This window comes from Hippopotamus amphibius, chromosome 5, assembly GCF_030028045.1.
Source record: "Hippopotamus amphibius kiboko isolate mHipAmp2 chromosome 5, mHipAmp2.hap2, whole genome shotgun sequence".
NCBI classification, from domain to species: domain Eukaryota; kingdom Metazoa; phylum Chordata; class Mammalia; order Artiodactyla; family Hippopotamidae; genus Hippopotamus; species Hippopotamus amphibius.
Window position 1 is genome coordinate 162,104,123 of NC_080190.1, and position 10,954 is coordinate 162,115,076.

General features: G+C 47.9%; 1 long non-coding RNA gene across 1 annotated transcript; it reads left to right on the forward strand.

Annotated features, from left to right (window-relative positions):
* The first annotated feature begins 8,969 nt into the window (after nucleotides 1-8,969).
* LOC130853478 (uncharacterized) lies at nucleotides 8,970-10,484 on the forward strand. Its single transcript, XR_009053786.1, has 3 exons — nucleotides 8,970-9,036; nucleotides 9,706-9,742; nucleotides 10,061-10,484. It is a non-coding gene; the product is annotated as an uncharacterized LOC130853478 (long non-coding RNA).
* The last annotated feature ends 470 nt before the right edge of the window (nucleotides 10,485-10,954 follow it).

The following is a 10,954-nucleotide window of genomic DNA, read 5'->3' on the forward strand; positions in this document are numbered from 1 at the left end:
ATTCTCGAATCAGCATAATGTAGGGGGTCCTGTTACTATCCTCATTTTATAAATGGGGAAGATCAGTAACTTGGCTAACTCCTGAACCCACTGAACCCATGCTGGCTGGCAGGGTCTTCATCTGAAGCTATACTGACTGGCAGAGATGGGGGCAGTCCACGATTGGAGTTTAAAAGTCTGCCAAAGTCACCTTGAAATTCTCAATAATTTTATCTTTGAATTTGCGCTTTGTAAGTGAGGTCCTGCTCTGGTTACCTTCTCGCCTCCCCCCAGTTGGGTTCCTGGCTGTCCCCTCCCCTGCCCTGGCCGCACTCAGCGGCTGCCCTCTGCTCCTGGTGGGGACCTGGGCACGGGGAGGGGCCGGGTCATTGGGTAGAGCTGTGGGCGTCTTGGAGGGGCTGCGGTCCCCCTGCTAGTATCCCCGGCCCGAGGGCACACAACATGTACTAGCAAATGAAAAGCCCCACAGCAGATCAAGACAGAGATTGCAGAATAAAGTAAAAAGCTTTTCTTCTTCCTCTTTGAATAAGAGGGCTCGCGTTTTCATTTTGCACCGGGTGGGCCTTGCTAGTTATGCAGCTGGCCCTCGGTACCCAGCAAGTCATGGGTGGAAATGAAATGGTAGCTCCTTTTGCCTTCAAAACAACGACGACAGTAACTACAAATGTGTGTTCCAGGTTCAGTAATTCAGGGCAGTTTGTTCCGACTTTTGATGCACAGATAGAGATGAAGTATTTTCATGGAGGCCCCGAAAGGGGGCACTTTTGCCGCTTCCCACAAAGATGGCTTCCCCAAGGCTTCCTAAGTCCTTATGAGATTTCCATCCAAAATATGGGCTGTTCTCCAACCAGCAGCCCTGTTTGGTAGCGGGTGATAGGGAAATCTTATGTTTTCCTCCTTCTGTTGCTGTAGTCCCCAATGCAGAATGTTCTCTTTAAAAGATGCTGTCGGCAACTACTTTATGCAAATATGGGCATCTCTGTGGCTTGCAAATCTGGAGCCAGGCCTCGGGGGTCTGGAAGGTGGACCACACAGGCTGTGCAGCAAGGCCCTGCCGACAGTCTCGACAACTCTCTATGCTGCCCTCAGGACTCCTGGAAGGTGACTAAGGCCACAGGGCTAGAAGAGGGAGAAATGTCAGAGCTATGGGCCAGGAGAGCTCCCGGTCTGGTCTGTCTCATGTCTAAGAGATGAGGACTACTGGGGGCAGAGCCAGCAGCGACTCCAGTCAATTCCAGGACCATTGAGGACTGGTGCCCAGTGAGAGGCCTCAGATAAGAGTACAACAGCCGGTGTGATCTGCTGGGAGCCATGTCTCCTTGCTTGGGTGCAGGCTATCACATCACGAGGATGGAACAGTCCAGAAAGAGTGAGGGATGCAGGAAGATCCTGCTAGGGGAGACCAGTTGGCCTGGGATTGGATGGGAGTTTGGGGGACAGTTGGGCCTCAGTCAGTTTCCTTACCTTGGATACTGTCCTGTCTTCAGGGGCCCCCTACCTAAGCAGCTGGGCCAGTGTCATTTCTACAGCTGCCTTGTGCATCTCTGAAGCCCCGGATGTAGCAGTGGAGGCTGAGGACCCTCTGAGGCATCCGTGCATCTTTATTGTTAGTAAGCCTGTTCTCACCACTCTCCCAAAGGTACCCTTTCCATCCACCCCGCTGACCCTAAGAAGAGCATCTTCAGTCAGCAAAACACTCCTTTTCAGTTTCTGTGTTCACAGGAGAAAGAATAGGAAGAGTGGGGAGGTGGGCACAAAAGACTTAGCCTGCGGTGCGTTTTAGTCAGTTTTGCCACGTCTCAGACAGGGTTCTCAGGTCAGAATCCAGATTAGCACGTTGAACTCCCAACGTACGGTTGGATAAGTTATATGCTTTTTCTTGTTTTTACTGTTTTCTGATAGTAGTTGACCTTTACTGAGTTTTATCTCCCAACCTGGCCCCTTTCCAATCTTTTGTATTGAGATTCAATTTATAGACAGCAAAATGCAAAGATCCTTAAGGATAGATTTTGGTGAGTTTTGATAAATGTATACGCCCATGTACCCATCACCCCAACACAGGAATATAGGATGTTTCCGTCACCCCAGGACGTTTCCTGTGCATTTTTCCACTTACCCTCCTACCCCGTCCCTCCACAAAGGCGGCCACTGCCCTGACTTGTGTCACCGCAGATTCTTTTCCCTCTTCTAGAACTTGCGAATGGAAGTTTTGCTTTTTCATGTCTGTCTCCTTCTACTCTGTGCACTGTTTGTGGCATTCATCCAGGTATACGGGTAGCTATTCCTGTTGATTACCATCTGATATTCCATTTTCTGGATATTCCACACTCCGCTTCTCCTTTGATCTATTGATGGGCATTTGTTTAAATTTTTCGGTGATGATGAACAAGCCTGCTATGTGCCTTCACGTACGAGCCTTTTTACAGACGTGTGTCTTGGGGAAATACCTAGGAGTGGAATCGTTGGGTCATACGCTAAGTGTATTTTTAACTTTATAAGCAACTGCCAAACTGTTTTTCCAAGTGGTCGTGTCAGCTTTTTACTCCCACCGCGAGTGTGTGCGAGTTCCAATTGCTCCACATCCTCACCCGCACTTGATATTGACAGTCCTCTTCATTCTGGCCATTCTAGTGGGTGTGAAATGGTATCTTGTCGTTGTGATTTGCATTTCCCTGATGACTAATGACATTGCACACCATTTCATGTATTTATCGTATGGATATATCTTCTTTTGTGAAGTGTCTAAGTCCTTCGTGCATTTGGGGAAGGGTCTTGTTTGCCTTATTGTGTTGCAAGAGTTCTTAACACGTTCCAGATACAAGTCCTTTGTCGGATATACGTGCTGCAAATATCTTCTTCTGCTTGTGCCTGTACTATCCCTTTTAATCGTCCCAGGAACCCTAGGAAGTAGATATCATCTCCACTTTGTTTTAGAGAGGCAAAAACTGAAGCACGGAGAGGCAAAATGAAATGCCCAAAGTCACACAGCTACTCAGTAGCAGAGTGGGATTGCAGACCCACTTGTTTGCGACTCAGAGTGTTGACATCCAGAAAATTCCAGGGAGAATCTCTCCATACACAAAGCCTTGTATCTCCCTGGCAGCCTTGGTACGCCGGTACCCAGGCTGGGTTATTTCAGTTCACACTTGCTCCCTCTGCCTTGCAAATACCAGACCATCCTGGGAAGTAGCCGGCTCCCAGAACCCAGTTGGGAGTACCGTCTTCTCGGGAGGATGTCACAGGGCTTTGAGCTGCTCCGATGAAAGACAAACTGCGGATATTTTTACAGGCCTCTGAGGATGCTGGCAGGATTACCTCGTGCCAGGAATAACAATGAGGGGCCCAGGCAAGCTCACTGCCAGCCCTGCTCTGGGAGGCATCTCTCAGGGAGGCAAGCCAGGCGGTGGGAAGGGAAGGGGGTCTAGGTAGGAGGCAGGGCTGGGATATTTGTCCACAGCTGCCTCCAAGGAGGGCTGCTGGGTGCTCCCAGGGACTCTGGGCAGGGGAAGGGGCCCCTGTGGTAGTCAGAGCAAAAGCTTGGGAGGTTTGTGAGAGTGAGAATCACAGTCACGCCCATCATCAACACGCTAGTCAGAGTAGCGAGCCTTTATTGAGGACCTTTGCGTGCCAGGCACTGTGTCTGCCTTTTGCACCCCCTTTAGGCGCCAGATATGGTGTAGGTGCTTTGCACTTACTAGCTTAATGCTTATAATAACCCCATGAGATAAGTATTATTAAAATGCCCACAGGAGGAAACTGAGGTTCAGAGAGGTTAAGTAATTTGCCTAACGTCACATAGTTTGTGAGCGGTTGAGGTTTGGACAGGGGTGTAGCTAATTCTAAAGCCCAGTCACTTCAATGCTCTGCTGCCTTTCTGTTCACAAACTTGTGTCAGATTCCTATTTGTGTCAATCATTACATAAGGAATATGATGTTAAACGAGACCCGTCCCTGTCTTTGGGCCACGTGGTGTCTTGAATGCTGACCCCGCCCCCAGCGAAGATAAGTCCACATCCCAGAACCTACGAATGTGAGCTCATTTGACAAAAGGGGTTTTGTACACGCAGTTAAGGATCTTGAGATCACCCTGGGTTATGTGGGTGACCCGAAATCCAATGACAAGTGTCCTTACAAGAGACAGAAGAGGAGAAGGCCGTGTGAGGATGGAGGCAGAGACTGGAGTTGTGGAGCCGCAAGCCAGGGGATGGCCAGAGCCTCCAGACACGGCAAGGAATTCTCCCCTTGAACCTTGAAGGGAGCATTGCTCTAGTGCACTCTGTTTATCAGACCTGATTCACTAGGTCCACTGGAGGGGATCGTTCAAGGGCTTGGGTCCTGGGAGGCAGGATCACTGGCGGCCACATAGAAGCTGCCTCCCACAGCGCCGGAAGACAGGACTCCCACCTGCTATTTCTCTGACTCTTCCAAGTCATCCGGCTCTGGACTGCACGTGGAACGTGTGTGGGCTCCTGAGCTGGATTCTTTATACACATCACACCATGTAGTAACATTTAACCCTCACCTGAATTCAGCAAGGGGAGGTGTTCTCACCCCCATTCGATAGAGGGGGTAGCAGAGCTCCAAAGATGAAGGCCACACAGTAGCATATTAGAATAAATGACTTTGGCTGCCCCAAAGAGAGTTTCTGGGCCCCGTGCACAGAATTTTTGATTCAATAGGTCTAGCATGGGGCTGGAGAATTTGCATTTCAAAGAAGTTCTCAGGTGAAGCTGATGCTGCAGTTCTGTGGACCTGGTTTTTAGAACCATTGGAGAATCAGTGTTGCAGGGACTGGGGAACCCTGGAATGCTAGTGGATTAATGAATCAAATGTATTTCTTGCTCAAGTCGCAGTCCTACTGGGGTTAGTTGACTCTCCTCCATCCAAGCACCGTTTGGAGCATGTGGTCCCCCCTGAGTCAACATGGAAGAAGAAAGAGGGCAAGAGGGTCTTGTGGGATGTTTTAAAGGATGAGGTCTGAAAGTGGCTTTCGTGCCTTCCACCCACACCCCACTGGCCAACATTCAGTCATGTGTCCCCAAACAACTGCAAGGGAGGCTGGGAAATGTAGTCTTCCTCAGGAGGAGGCTATTGCAATAAGCACACAGCTGGTCAGAGCGGGCTAGGACTTGATCTCGGGTGCTTTCCCCCTTCATCTTTTGCTTCTCCCCGGGTTCAAAAGCTTTCAGTGGGCTTCCCATATGAGCCAGCGTCAAGGGACTTTTTTTCCCGTAAAAACTGAAAACAGAGAAGAGGAAAGAAACATTTCTTGGGTCCATCGGTGCATTCTCTTGCCAGCAGCCTTATCTTCTAAGGGGCCCAGGTGCTCAGCTGAATAGAGGCCAAGCACTTGGAAAGCTTGTAGCACTTCTGTAGGGGTTTCTTGCACAAGTTTCATTTCCACCATCTTAAGCAACGCCGGGCCGCCCTCCCCAGCATTTGGGGAACCCTCTGGCTACTGCTTCGCCAAGGCCTAAAGCCTGGACTCAGGTCATAGACAAACTCCAAGTGGAAACATGCCCTTCCTGCTTCTCCTCACCCCGCTGCTCCAGACTGTTCCAAATGCAGCTGCCTCCAACATCTGCAGTTTCCAGCTTTCATGCCTTTGTATACACTGTGATGTCTGCCCGAATGCCCTCTCTTCCCTCCAGACTCAACTGAAGTGACACCTGCTCCGTGAAGCTTTCATCAATTAGTCAAACGAATATTCAACTTGCCCTCATTTTGGAGCAGAGGTGGGGGAGACAGGCCTCTTTGTCTATGTCTGTGGTCCAGCGCTTGTCACGGCTTGTGCAGACTCTAGAGGCTTCTGCCCGTGCCTGTTTCTCCTTGCAGAATGCGAGGTGTTTAGGAGAAAAGATCACGTGGCCTCCTTTCCTGGCTTCTTCATTACCTGAAAGACTGAGGTCAGAAGTCTTCCTGTGAAAAAGCAAAACCATCCCCAAGATCCAGAGGTGAAGAGTGAAGAGTCTGGCAGGGGTTGAAATCCCAGCTCTGCCACTTGTGCAAGTTTGGGCAAATTCTTAGCTTCATTAGACTTCAGTTTGCCCATATGTACAGTGGGCTAATAATGTTGCGCATATTCACTGAAATTATGTGCCTAAAGCCCTGTGAAAAGTGCTAAACGCACAAGAAACAGTCGAGAGATGCCAGCTATCTCTCTGTTATCATCATTACTCTTGTCATTACGTCTCAACCTTGGCACACACCAGCCACACCAGCTCACTCCCTCGCTGGCAGTTTTGGTGATTTTGTATGTCCCTCTGCTTTTGCACTTGGTGTTTTTCAGCTTGGAGCTCCCTATCTCTCATCTATTCATTCATTCATTCAACAAAGTTTTTGCTGAGCTCCCAGCGACTCACTCTGGGGACTCATCTCAGTCAGCCCTTCCTGGCCAGTCCCACTGGATTTACCACCTGTTTTGAAGTCTGTTTACTCTTTCTGTACCTCTGTGACTAACATGAGAGCAGAAAAAAAAAATGTCCTTTTCCCCACTGGATTTAACTGCTCTGAATCTAGTTCCTATGATCATGGGTGGCATGTAGTAGGAGCTTAATAAATATCTGTTGAAGGAATACATGAATGTTACTCATCTCCAAATCTGGCTCTGGGGCCTAGGACATTGTAGGTACTCACCCAGGGCTCTTGTTCTCTTGCAGGAAACCAAATCACTCTGGATTCATATCATTGAAAACTCCTGGTTGGGGGAGGGCCCCTTTTCATCAGCATATCTGGATTTTGCCTTTTTCTGAACCAGAAAGCTTTCCCTGGTACTGCTTGACCAAATGTAAAGTGACTGGTGGGGCTCTCCTCTGAAAAGTGCAAGAGGAAGCCATTTGCACCTGTGTTCCTTGGGCCATCCCCGGGCTCATCAGAAACTTCTCAACTGCCATGTTTGTTGCCCACTTCAGAGTGTTTGTCTCATGTTCTCCTCGAACCCTGGGGCCTAGGTCAATACTGGGGAATCAAGGAGGGAGAGAGAGAGAGGAAGAGGAAGGGAGGAAAGAGGGAAGGAAGGAGGAAAGGAAGGGAGGGAGGGAGGAAGGAGGGAGTGAGGGAGAGAGAGGAAGAGGAAGGGAGGAAGGAGGGAAAGAGAAAGGAGGGAAGGGAGGAGGGAGGAGAGGAAGGATGGGAGGAAGGATGGGAGGAAGGATGGAAGGAAGGAGGGAAGAGCTCCTTCCCCACTGGCCACATCTTAGAGATGAGATTTGGAGTCAAAATGATGGCCCCACCAGTCTAATGGTGTGATTGGCAGCATTTGGTCCAAATAGGCCCCCAGGCTCTTCTTTTATGAATTTTATTTCTTCGGCAGCTGAGGTCTGGTCTTGCTTTGCAAAGCTGCTCTAGAACTGAATCTGCCCCCTTTGTCTCTCTCCCTCTGTAATGGCTTGGTTCGTTGGCCTCTTGTGGGTAGTAGGGTGGGAGGTTGGCTCTCCCCAGGGTGGTTCAGGGTAGAATGTTTTGTGCTGGTAGTGGGCTTACAGCAGAAGGTGGTGCAGATGTTGGGGACTGGAAGGGCCAGGTCTGGCTTCCATTCCATATGGTCTTCTGACAGGGACACATGGGCTACTGCCTGTTTATGTCATGGAGGAATTGTATGATTTTATAATCATTTTCCTTTTGTGTCTAATACTATTTATAGAAGTTTGTTCCGATGTTGTCCCAACTTTTACTTCTTATCAATTGTCATTCCTAAAGCCACAGATATTTTCTGGGTATTCACTTTTCTATCCCTCTATGAAGCAAACATAATGTTAATTAAGATTTTAGTATATATCAGAGACTTCCCTTGGTATTTTCACACCTGTTGCCTCATTTGTTCTTCACCATAATCCGGCGAGGTAGATATTATTAGCTCCATGTTGCAGGTGAGGGAATTGTGGCCCAGAGATTTTAATTTCACAGAGCTGATAGGTGTCTTTTCATTACATATATAATCTGTCTGCCCCTGTAATGGTCCTGCCTTGTATCTACTTGCAGGTTCTTTTTCAGGCTTTTTTGGCATTTGGTCTCTTTGACATCACACATGACATGCCTAGTCTGCTGTGCTTCTATTTCACGGTTTCCCTGTAACAAATGCTTCCGAACGGGGGCTCAAACGCTAATTTGTTTGCAGTTATCATTTCCCGAAAGGAAAAGAAAAGGTCCACTTATGTTTCTCTTCTTTTATCTTTCCAGACCCTGAGGGGCCGATTCTCCGTGGCTCTTTTGGAACAGATGTAGCCAAGGAATCAATATAGCCATTAGATTAATCCATGGCAACCATAATGTCACTGCACCTCCTGCCCCGTGATGTTGACAGAGATGTCAGAGCCAGGAAGAGGGGAGGTACTTAAAAGAAGGGATGGGGGCCTCTGAAGTGAAGGGGAACATTAAAACCCCATGGAGCCTCACTTAGCAGACGGGAAATTGCAGGTGGCTGCCTCTGGCATAATCAGGTCCTCCTTTAGAGAATGCAATAGCTTGGCATCAGGCGTAGCAGGGGGATCTGCAAAGCTCGGGCATTGGGAGGTCCTTCAGGAAGATAAAATCAGCAGCCGTGGAACAGCAGACTGAGCTGGAATCTCTTTCCTTTAGGTACCAGGGACGCAGCATCTCCAGAGGAAGGGGGGTGGGGACCATGCGCAGATCCCATGTGATGTCCTGCTTCCAGTGGATCTGGGCTTTTCAAATTATGATTAATATTATTATTAATAATATTTCCTTTATGAGCACAGGGATTGCTTCATGGAAAACACCCAAGTATGTTTGGTGAATGTTGGTCCAGTCTACAAAGCACATCCGGTTAGTTGACAGCAGTGTACTGAGTGCCTTTTGGGTGTCAGGTGCTGCTCTAGGTGCAGGGAGTTGGGGGGTGGGAGTTCTGCAGTAAACAAAATATAGACGACCCCTGCCTCGGGAAGCTCACATTCTAGTGGGGACTAGGAATGGAGCTAAACTATTGGTTTGAATTTTCTCTCTCCTACAGAGTTGGCCAGCTGCCCTCAAACTAGGGGCAATTTTGACCCCTTAGAAGATATTTGACCATGTCTGGAGGTAGGTTTCTTTGCAATGAGCCGGGGGGGTGGGGGGTGTTCCTAGCATCCAGTAGGTAGAAGCCGAAGATGCTACCCAACACCCTACTGTGCACAGGACAGCCCCATAGCAAAGACTAATCCAGCCTGCAGTGCCACCAGTGCCCAGGTGGAGAGAGAAGGGGCTAATCAACCAGTGGCTGCATTTCCCAGCTTCCTGTGCAGCTGGGTGTGGCCATGTGACTGGTTCTGGCCAATGGAGTGTAACTAGGAGTGCTGAGCCCACACCCAGGTGCAGGGCTTTTAATAAGTGGATAAGCCTCTTTCCGCTTCCTCAGGTTGGAGGAAGAGAACAACAAAGTCCCAGGTGACAACGGAGCCACCTGTGGCCCTAAAGCACCATGTGGGGAGATCTGTCTGCCATTGAAGACGTTTTCCTTGGACTGTCACGGGGATAAGAAATAAAATGCAATGTTTTAACCCTATGCATTTCTGGGTCTCTCGGTGATAGCAATTTAATCTACCCTAACTTCTGTAGTCTTGTCCATGGTTCTTCAATGATAAGAATAGCCAACAGTTAATGAGCACATACCAAGAGGCAGACACTAAGCTCTTTAAATGTAAGATTCCATTTTGTCATCATACCAAGCCAATGAAATAGGTAGTATTTTTATCTTTTTTTTTTTTTCAGATAAAGAAACAGAAGTTCAAGGAGTTAAGTAGGGCATGTAAGTACCATATGGAATTTTATGCCAGAGCTCAGTCTCAACCACTGAGAGCCAGTTCCTTTCTCCATCCTTAATATCTCTTCATTGGAGCATCATTTTCTCCCTGTGGGGCCACCATAACTGTTCTCTCTTTGGTCCCATTGCCTCCATTTTGGACACTGCAGATAAACTGACTTTTTAAAAACCAAATCTGAACCAGGTTCTTTCCTGCCCAGCATCTCTCATTGACTCCCTCCATGCCAGGGCAGAACGGTCCCCCTGAGACCTCCCCCTACTTTCCTCTGCTAGCTTCGTCATCGGTTGCTGTTTCTCCTTCAGGCCATGCAGCCCGGGTTTCAGCCACACTGCAAGAGGAAAGGATTATTCTTTATCCAAAATTATTCTTGCTCTGCAGAGGGAATCACAGTTAAAGTAACAAGCTTCCCCTGTGTATTCTCAAGAGTTCAAGCAAGGATTGTTTGACCATCTCCTGGGAACACCGTTGAAAGGATTCTTATGTTGGCTGGGATGTTCATTCCAACCAGCCATTGCTACGGTTCTTCAAAACACAGCTAATTGCATAATGTAAAATGAACCCAGTTTTTCAACTCGTTCAGCGCTCAGATTCTATTTGTTCTATTAAAGACCATATTGACTTTGGAGAGTAATTTGGCAGTCTTACACTACAGCAACTTTACTCCTAATTATATTCTCCAGAGAACTCTCATGTGCAAAGGAGAAATGTAGGATCCGTAATGCAAAAAACTGCTAAGCTAAATGTCCATCCACAGGAGAATGGACAAAATAAACTCATACAAAGATTATGACGGAGGAGTGAAAATAAATGAACTAGAGCTACGTGTGGCAAATACAGATGAACCCCCAAAATGTAATGTTAAGCATAAAAAGCACTTTGGAGAAGGATAGAGTAGAGCATGATGTCATAAATAATGTTCTATATTGTGCCAGTCAGGGTCCCAGCAGGAAGCAAAAGGCACGCTTGGAATTCTAAAGAGAAGGAAAGGAAAGAATCATTTATAGCAGTGGCATGTGTGATAGATTGTTTCATGGCCACAAATTCCTCCCATCCCATTTTGTATTCTCCCTTTGCTGCTCTTTTCATCCAGAGGCAGAATTATTTTTCCATCCCTTTTAATCTGGGCTGGTTTTGTGACTTGTTTGAAAGACCACATTATGGCAAAACTGACTTGGAGTGAATTCCAGAAGCCTTGC